Source organism: Lipotes vexillifer, unplaced genomic scaffold, assembly GCF_000442215.2.
Source record: "Lipotes vexillifer unplaced genomic scaffold, Lipotes_vexillifer_v1.1 scaffold819, whole genome shotgun sequence".
NCBI lineage: Eukaryota > Metazoa > Chordata > Mammalia > Artiodactyla > Lipotidae > Lipotes > Lipotes vexillifer.
Window position 1 is genome coordinate 184,064 of NW_006784000.1, and position 8,961 is coordinate 193,024.

The 8,961-nt window shown below is 39.2% G+C and overlaps 1 pseudogene; it reads left to right on the plus strand.

Moving 5' to 3' along the window:
* Positions 1-5,133: 5,133 nt before the first annotated feature.
* LOC103075646 (60S ribosomal protein L31 pseudogene) lies at positions 5,134-5,429 on the plus strand (annotated as a pseudogene).
* Positions 5,430-8,961: the final 3,532 nt, after the last annotated feature.

The following is an 8,961-nucleotide window of genomic DNA, read 5'->3' on the forward strand; positions in this document are numbered from 1 at the left end:
ACACAGTTTGTTGTTTGTTTGTTTTTAGCACTTACTTTGGGACACTAAAGATAGACCAGGCGCACCTTGTGTTCTTTTTCTGTCTTGATCCTATAATTAGCATTTCTCCAAAGATCCCTGAATCCTTTGGAAATGTGGATGCCTGGGAGAAATCATTTTCCTTATAAAGTCTTAAGTGAACAGAGAAGGTTTCTCATGATAATTTGGGAAAGCAGGATAATCCAAATAGTCTCTCTTTATCAAATTACTGCTATATATTTGGATATAGATTTTGGAGTCTATGCGATGACTTGTTAAAACTTACAAAAGCGATCGCACTTTCTAGATGTTTTAAATATCTTTTAAAAAACCTGTCTGTCACAACAGGATTTTATGACAAGTGTGAAATTTACTGAAGCGGCCTTTTCCAGCTACTGTTTCCAACTCTAACATACTCTAGGGTATACAAGAATCAGACTAAAGCATTCATTATATACCTGCTTATGTGCAGTTTTATTCCAGAGACCTTCCAATCTGGTTGGGAAGACACATGAACACTGCATTTTAAAGATGGCAAATCCCTGGATTAGACATCAATAAGTTTCAAGCCTAGTTTCAATTCTGCTGCACATGAGGTGCATGATATAGATATTGTAAAAAAATCACGATTTGGGGGGCATTTTGTTAGATAAGGAGGTTAGACCAGAGGATTAGCAAGATGCTTTCAAGTGCTAGCATTCTGTTCTGCAAAGGCGACGCAGCCCATAATTAAGAGCTGGAGTCCTGGGCTTCCCTGCTGGCGCAGTGGCTGGGAGTCCGCCTGCCGACGCAGGGGACACGGGTTCGTGCCCCGGTCCGGGAAGATCCCACATGCCGCGGAGCGGCCGGGCCCGTGAGCCATGGCCGCTGAGCCTGCGCGTCCGGAGCCTGTGCTCCGCAGCGGGAGAGGCCACAGCAGTGAGAGGCCCACGGACCGCCAAAAAAAAAAAAAAAAAAAAAAAGGCCCGCCTACTGAAAAAAAAAACACATAAAAACAAAGAGCTGAAGTACTGAGTGTAATTACTAGGCGAGTTCAGAGAACAGAAAGAATGGTGTGAGCTAAAGCTACGGGGGAAGGAAATGATGAAAGATGTGTGACCAAGGATTTCAGGTGACTGCAAAATGTATAGTGCTTGGATCTATAACCAAAGTGAAACATTTATGACCTGGTCATCACCTCTCTGTTTTATTTCATGTGACAACAGCGATGCTAATCCACTTTCAATCAAATTGATCAGCTGCTTAATTAAATGACTTACGGTTTATTATCGGACTGAGGTTTAATAGAATGTAGGATGTGTGTTTCATTTCAGAATAAAACACAGAAGTTATTTTAAGTTTAACTTATGTTGACGAGTAAAATTCCTACTACTTTACTTGTCTCTTATAATGAACTGTTCCTAGTGCCAAGAGCATCCCTTCTAGCTGGTGAGATGGCTTTTTAAAAGGTTCCCAGATGTTGAAGAATTCTGGTTAGGTATTTTATTTGCGTTACTGTTTCTGACCCCGAGATTTGTGCGAATCCCCACCTGCAATCAGAGAGCAGCCTGTATAAGGAACTACCAAGTGTGTCAAACAATGTTTGCTACCAACTGCTGCACATTACTTTCTCTGACAGTTTCAGCTCAGGAGTAGAGACCAACGTAACATTCCCCACGGTGCTGAGATGCAAATTCATGAAAACAGCTGCCGCTGGTAAACATTTTAAGTGTTGAAACAGCCATCTACTTCCAGTCCCAGGGAAAAATACGCTAAGTATAATGATATTAATAAAAGGAATACGAATAATTCAATTTCATTTCTTTTTATGGCTGAGTAATAGTCCATTGTATATATGTGCCACATCTTGTCTGTCATACAGAGTGAAGTCAGTCAGAAAGAGAAAAACAAATACTGTATGCTAACACATATATATGGAAACTAAAGCAAAAAATAAAAGTTCTGAAGAACCTAGGGGCAGGACAGGAATAAAGACGCAGATGTAGAGAATGGACCCGAGGACATGGGGAGGGGGAAGGATAAGCTGGGACGAAGTGAGAGAGTGGCATGGACATATATACACTACGAAATGTAAAACAGACAGCTAGTGGGAAGCAGCCGCGTAGCACAGGGAGATCAGCTCAGTGCTTCGTGACCACCTAGAGAGGTGGGATAGGGAGAGTGGGAGGGAGGGAGACGCAAGAGGGAGGGGATATGGGGATATATGTATATGTATGGCCGATTCACTTTGTTATAAAGCAGAAACTAACACACCATTGTAAAGCAATTACACTCCAATAAAGATGTAAGAAGAATTAATAAAAGGAATAGATGTGTTTTCATGTTGTTGGAAGGAGAAGACGAAAGAAAATTTTTTTGCCTCTTTGATTCCCTACAAGCAAAATGCCCCAAATTAAAGATTGAGAAGTATGATTTGGCTATGTTAAGAACATTTCAAAACGACATGAATGGTATTTAAAGTTCAGATGCTAAAAACTTTTTTGTTAATGAGAATCTGCTCCTGGTGATGGCTGCATTCTTTTTTTTAAATAAACTTTCACCAATTATAACCATATTGCAGTCTCACATGTGTTTTACTCTTTCTGCTAGGTTGGCGATTGTTACTTGAAGGATACTATGTCTGTTCATGTAGTGAAAAATAAAAGCAAATGACAGAAAGAAGACAACAAGATGTGAATTAAATCCTAACTAACAAACTTTGCTCTCTTGATCTGGCACAATGGAGGAGCAGAAAGAACTCTCTTTGCAGCAAATCAGAAAAGCAAGAATCTTGGCTTTACCAGCAATTCCATGTAGAAACTTAAACAATTCGTGTTACGTGTCAGTATCTCAGTTCTTATGTAAAAATGAGCAAATAGGCAAGGACCATCTGTAAGATTTCTTCCAGACCTAAATAAATGATCTTTATGTTAGCAAGAACACTACTGCTGGGCAGAATCTTCAGTTAAAAGAAAGACTCTATAGTAGTAAAGGAAAAAAAGAGAAAAAGGAAGTAACACTAAGAAGATTGCTAGTCTTACACATAAAATCCTGACAAGAATTGTATTTGTAAGGAGGTATATTATACCAAAAATGATAGAATATTTGCATGTGATCTTTTAAAGTTTGATTTGATAGTACAATGAGGAAATCAAGGCTCAGATGAGTGAGTGTAAAGGATGCATGGCTGGAATCCAGGTTCCCTAATGCCAGGAAGATGTTTCCACTGCATCAGCTGCCTAGACGGCCAAGCATCATGCTTAATTTAGTGTCATCATCATGATTTTAACGTTGTTATATCTTCTGCCTCATTCTTTCATCTGCTACGGGAGCTTGGATGTTCCTCTCTCATCATTCCTTTACTGAACATCATTCTACGTGTCAGAGACTATTCTAAACAAGGGCTGCTACTGTAGACGGTGGGGCATTTTTTTGTCATTAGAAGCACCCAAAACAAACGTTGTACACAAATGTTTACCAACAAGAAGGTCCTACTGTATAGCACAGGGAACTATATTTAATATCTTGAAATAACCTATAATGGAAAAGAATCTGAAAAAGAGTATGTTATATATGTAATATATATATATTCTGTTACATGTTTTAATATATATATGTATATATAAAACTGTGCTGTACACCAGAAACATTGTAACACCAGAAACATTGTAACATTGTAACATCAACGATACTGCAATGTAAAAAGAAAATAATTTTAAAAATGTGTACCTACAGATAAAATTTCAGGCTTCTCTAGCACTTCTATGATATGACTAAAACATCAGCTCAAGGGTAATCTGCTTTATATCCACAAACAACAACTGTATGTGGACAACATGAATATTGACATGATTTAAATATATCCCTTCAAATAGATACGAGCTTGAAAAGGAAATCATCGTCAAGGCAAATCCTTTTTGTTCCTTAAAAATATTCAGACATGTTATTGATCTTAAATAGATGTAGTGAGTGTGTACAGAGTGAAAGTCATCCACTTAAACATGAATCCGTCATTCTCAGAAGCACTAACTTGCTCTCAGGGAAATAAAAAACAAATGTTTTTTTCGGTAAGATTTTGAAATATACTTAGCTTATCTATTTACGTATTTTATTATAATTATATTTACTTTTTCAAATTTTAAAGGCTATTAATTATAGAGATATAATTATAGAGATTAACTATTGAGATCATGATACCACAGAGTTCAGTTCTCTAATATACTTGTATAACATATAGAATACCTATGCATAACAGATAAATAAAAATAATAAAAATCCTAAAAAGGATGATTTTGAAGATTTACATTATTTATTCTTCGCCATTCTTAGCCTATGTTGATATTTTTATCCATCTTTGAGAGAGAACTTGGCTTCTGTAATACTTATGTAAAAGTGCTGACTGAACATGAAATAAAAATTGAGTCTGCATTTTCTTTAAAATTCCTCTAGCACTAAACAATATTATGGGTAATTCTGGTGTTACTTAGGATAATTTTACACAGAAGCAAATGAAGGATTTCTTGAGAAGATGCATTTAGATGCCCAAACAATTTAAATCAGGTAGTATATAGGCAAAATACAAATAAGCAAGCAAACCACAAGAAAAACACTATGTGACACTATGTGATGAAGAAAACCAATCTATTAAATAAATTGATATATTGTTAAAATAAGTTTCCAGACCAAAGCATAAAGAGTGACAAATGTGTATGAAATTTTAAAAAGCAATTCAAGTAAACTTGGCTGCTTTTATGGATAATTATCACAAGATTAGAGTGAAAAATGAAATCATTTCTTAAACTCACAGTGGGCAGCCACAGCTGATGAGATGCTGTGCGTTTAGGTACATTGTTTCCATTTTCTACTAATCACGAGCGACAATTTTATCTGTAAACAACGGGTCATCATTTTTTTCAACATCCAATAAAATTTTTCCCACCACTTCCCAAGCCTTTGCCAACCAATCTCCTCGTCATTTTTTGGGGTCAACTTAGCTAAGCAGTTTCCTTCTTCCCAAGGCCACATATTTTAGATTTTTGCTATGGCAACATCCCACTGCTAGGTACTACTTTCTATACCATGTTTCTGCTCCTGCAGAGCAAACCACCTCAAAGCTTCCAACCCCGGCCTGGCAGGATGGCTCCCGCAAAGAAGAGCGCCGAGAAGGCCCAGTCCGCCATCAACGAGGTGGTGAACAGAGAGTACACTGTCAACATTCACAATATCCACCCCCATGGAGTGGGTTTCAAGAAGCGTGCCCCTCAGGCACTCAAAGAAATCCAGAAATTTGCCATGAAGAAGATGGGAACTCCAGATGTACGCACTGACACCAGGCTCAACAGAGCTGTCTGGGCCAAAGGAATAAGGAATGTTCCATACCGTAACCGTGTGCGGTTGTCCAGAAAACATAATGACAACAAAGACACAAACCCGTGTCCCCTGCATTGTCAGGGGGATTCCTAACCACTGCTCCACGAGGGAAGTCCCAGATCATCTTTCTTGATAATGGGTTATTGTTAGGTTATATGGGCTAAGTAGCCACATGACAAAGATATAAATGCACTGTAATGATAGGATGTGCTTTGCATACAAATTGCTTCAACCAATCATATTTTGAGAACATAATTAGCAGCCTTGGGAAAAACAAACAAAGATAGCTGTAGGTTCTAATGCAGCATCCTCAGGCCTTAATCTCTCTAGAATGGGAAATCTAAATAAACATATGCTCCTTTGGGATTAGCCAAATGGGACAGTGGCATATATTATTATTCAGCACCTTTGATGAGTTATGATATTAATTAAATGTTACAAGTAAAGGACATTCTATGCAAATGAGGATAACTTTAAAATGAGATTTTTAATCTGACCATCTAGGTCATAAACAGGAAGTGACTTTTGTTGGTTTCCATATAGGTCAATAAATCTACATTTTTCCATAAAGTAGAACCTATGCCCACACGTCGCTGAAACATGCATGTATACTGATGTGTAATATTTAATTCAACGAATTTATATTGAGCTCCTATACTGTTGGACACTATGAGCTCATACAATGTGTGGACCAAAAAGCTCGTAATACTAATCTCCTATCTTTGATGCCATTGATTACAAGGTGAACATTTCTTACATGTGGCACTAAGAGAAAAAGTTGCTGATTAAAGCAGTTGCCATTGCTAAAAATGTCTTAGAATTAGTTAAAGAAAAATAAAGCAGTAAAATTGACTGAACACTTACTATGCATGAGGCATTGTACCAAAGCCTAAACCTCACAACAACCATATGAGGTACCGTTATAACTTCTAACCTACAGATGGGAGAAAGCAGGTTCACAGAAATTAAATCACTTCCCTAAAGCCACATAATAAGTTACCAAGATTAAGGGTCCCCTCTTTCAACAGCATAGCACTCTACTATTTGAAGTCTATTAGAGAAAGAACACACTTTATTTTCTAAATAATATACTATGCAAAGTGTTGCACAGGGTTTCTTGGTACCTCATAAGAAAAATATTTCAGGCAATCTCTGAATTCTTAGATACGTCCAGATGTGATTTTTTAAAAATACTTTAAACAATAGGTGTTGCCTGAACATAGTGCAAAACGTGTAAAGACAGTGTTTGCCAATTCGCATGGGTAACAGAATTGTATGAAGAATCTGAGAATTTTGGAGTGAGAAAAATAGTATAAATCATTTAGCCTAGCTTTCAGAATGAAGAACTTGGAGTCCAGGGAGGTCTAGGCACCCGCTGAAGGTCAAAGTAGCCAACTCATGGCAGAGACAGTAAGTACAATGCGGATATTTCAGATCCTGCTTTAGACAACGCCATTATTTACAGCGCACGTTATAAATTCTGTAGACATGGTGACCCAGCAAAAGGTATTTAGGCAAGTTAGAGACACAACTGGAATCTGTCTTATTATTATTGATAGTAAGATTTTATTATTTTGTCAATGTGACTGATTTTGGTCAGAGGAAGGCATGTACTGGATTATTAAGTAAGTCTCAAGAGAGCAATTTTGATACCCAAGACCATGTTTGGTAACATCTAGAGACATTTTTGACTGTCAGGACTCGGGGAGGTGCTACTGGTATGTAGTGGAGAGAAGCCATGCATGCTGCTGAACATCTTACCATGAACGGAACAGCCCCCTCCCACTAACACACGCGCGCGCGCACACACACACACACACACACACACACACACCCCAAATAATTACCTGACCCAAATGTTAATAGTGCTGAGACTGGGACTTCCCTGGTGGCACAGTGCTTAAGAATCCGCCTGCCGGTGCAAGGGACACGGGTTCGAGCCCTGGTCTAGGAAGATCCCACATGCCCCGGAGCAACTAAGCCCGCAAGCCACCAACTACTGAGCCCACATGCCACAACTACTGAAGCCCACACACCTAGAGCCCGTGCTCCACAACAAGCGAAGCCACCTCAATGAGAAGTCCGCGCACTGCAACAAAGAGTAGCCCCCGCCTGCCGCAACTAGAGAAATCCCGTGCACAGCAACAAATAACCAACACAGCCAAAAATAAATAAATAAATACATTTATGAAAAAAGAAAATAGTGCTGAGGCTGGGAGATCTTTCAGTGGTCCAGTACACCCTCAAGAGGAGCTGAACTAGGCAGTTACAGTGAGTTAAGTTCAAGTTTGTTTCATTCATTCACTAAATACTCCTTGTGGATCTACTTTTGTGCCAATGACTGTGATACTCTCCACATAAAATGATGAAGGTATGGTTAGGATAGGGCAGCCCTGTCTTGACATGGCTCATGGCACAGTGGGGGATATCGATGAGTACTGAGCTACTAAAACATGACATTAAGAGGACAGTGGCGGTGGAAACGCTTGCAGTGACTAGAGCGCATGGAGGAGGAGGATATTACACTTTTCATTAATTACAACTGATCTGTGAGTAAGGAAAGATTCTACATGGTGCTACAAGAACAGGTAATGGGGTGACACCTAACTTCTTGGTTTATGTAATGCTCCATGGAGAAAGTAACATTTAAGGTACAAAGACAAAGAAGAGGAGGGGGAGACTCCTCCAAGTTGACAGAACACCATGTGCAAAAAAACTGAGTCAGAAGTAGGAGGAGGGCTTCCCTGGTGGCACAGTGGTTAAGAATCCATCTGCCAATGCAGGGGGCACGGGTTCAAGCCCTGATCTGGGAAGATCCCACATGCTGCGGAGCAACTAAGCCCATGCGCCACAACTACTGAGCCTGCGCTCTAGAGCCCGCAAGCCACAACTACTGAAGCCTGCGCGCCTACAGCCTGTGCTCCAAAACAAGGGAAGCCACCGCAGTGAGAAGCCTGCGCACAGCAACAAAGACCCAACACAGCAAAAATAAATAAAAGTTAAAAAAAAAAAAAAAGAAGTAGGAGGAAAGGAAACGGTGGTGACCAGACCACAGAAAATTTTGTGAGTGGGAAAGAGAGGCTGATGGGGGTCACAGGGGCAGGATCATGCAGGCCAATCGATGTTTTTAATCTAGCAATGGAAATAAATTGCCCTGAAGTGCAGTTCCAAAACCGAATAATATCCACTGATCCTAGTGGAAACTCTTGATTATATAAAAATGAAAATAGCAACACTAAATGTGGCCATGCTTTCTGAATGGTACAGGGTGTGATTAGAGTTTTGTTTCATTTACCTCCTCTCAGGTATTTGGGAAGGTGATTATCTAGAACGGTCATGTGAACTTCTGAAAGTGATTTCAATACCCCCCCCCCCAAAACACACACTCAGGTATATTATTTATTTAAGTCTTAACACATTCTTAGAGAAACTGTTGCAGTGGCTGTGAATTTACTTATTAAAAGCCATCGGAATGAAAGAAATAAAGCATCTCTGAATGTGGCATTTCAGTGAATGGTGGCCTTTCAGAAAGACATTTTAAATTGCAAATGATACTTTGTAGCTTTTTCTTTCTAAAAGAGATTACAGCTGAAA